A 1,388-nucleotide genomic window follows, 5' to 3' on the forward strand; every position below is an offset into this window, starting at 1 on the left:
TGGCAGGTTAGTTGCAATATGCCATCTTGTGGAAGATCAGAGCACTTCTGTTAATAATAATGTTATTGTATTGTAGAGTTTTTAAATGGTTTTAAAAATGTTTTATATTTGATACTGGCCTATGCCTGATTGTAAGCCGCCCTGAGCCCGCGCTGCGGTGAGGGCGGGGTATAAATTAAATCTATAAATAAATAAATAAATACCCCTGCTTCTAGAACTGATCATTGACCATTCCAGGGGGAGTCCAGCGATTGCCATTCCACTGATTGGGGAAGTCTGACCCTTCAGCTCTGACCAGCAGCCTTTGTGTGGAATATTTCTTCTAGTACAGACGTCACACAGCCCAGCAAGCCAGATACTGGATTAGCCTCGTCCTTCCTGGTGAGTGTCAATCATGTTTTTTCCCTGCCTTTAAAAAAGGGCACCGATGTATCCTTATTAATTTAAATGTCCATCTGGCGCTTCATACAAACAAGCAAAATGATATCCCATGCAAACATATAAAGTCTGTTCTGGAGGCTGGTGTTTCTGGGGCGTTGGGAGCACAATCAGATGGGTGCACCAGCAGGTCTTTTAACATTTTGAGTGCATGCAACTCAGGGCGGGGGTGGAGGGAGCACATGGGTGTTGCCCAAAGGGGCGTGGAAGTGCTTTTGGTTGTCCTCTGTATTCCTAGGCAATCTAATCTTTCATTCACACATGTAGCTGCAGAACTGTTATGTATTGGGACTGGAACATTCCAGGACTGTTTTTACCAGAGACTGGCTGAGCTTGAAGCTCTAGAACAATAGCCCACCAGGACTCTGGAGGTGGCCAATGAGGAATTAATGGTTCTGTCAGGGTTCAATAGTCAGATCACACTACACAGCGCTTCATATGAAGTATTCTGTTTATTGGTAGTCCATAACTATGACACATGAACTTCTTTTGTCACCCAGAGTTATACTAGAAAAACACCCCCGTTACAAGCAGAAGCCAATAAACACTGTGCACGCGTGCGGGCGAAATAGGAGCCGTTTGTTTCCAGCAGGTCAGGAGCAGCTGGAACCCCAAGGTCAGAAAAGCAAAAGCAGATAATAACCCAGACAGGATACATCCTTAGTGTACCAGACAGAGGAGAGGAGGATCTCCCCCCACACACACATTCCAGAGAATGGCAGTGTTAACTGACAGGTTCTGACAATGGCCTATCATTGGTAGCTGTTTTGGGAAGTGGGTGGAGTTGCATGCTATTTAAACAGGGCAGTTGCCCTGGTTTTTGGCTTTTTGCTCTTGCTGAATCACTAATAAAGGAGAGCTGATCAGAGCATCCATGGAACCCAGTATTTAACTAGAACAAAGTCTGAGTCCAGCGGCACTTTTAAGACCAAAAAAGTTTAAGTCTGGGT

Source organism: Gekko japonicus, unplaced genomic scaffold (assembly GCF_001447785.1).
Source record: "Gekko japonicus isolate JY-2015 unplaced genomic scaffold, Gekko_japonicus_V1.1 scaffold2327, whole genome shotgun sequence".
NCBI lineage: Eukaryota > Metazoa > Chordata > Lepidosauria > Squamata > Gekkonidae > Gekko > Gekko japonicus.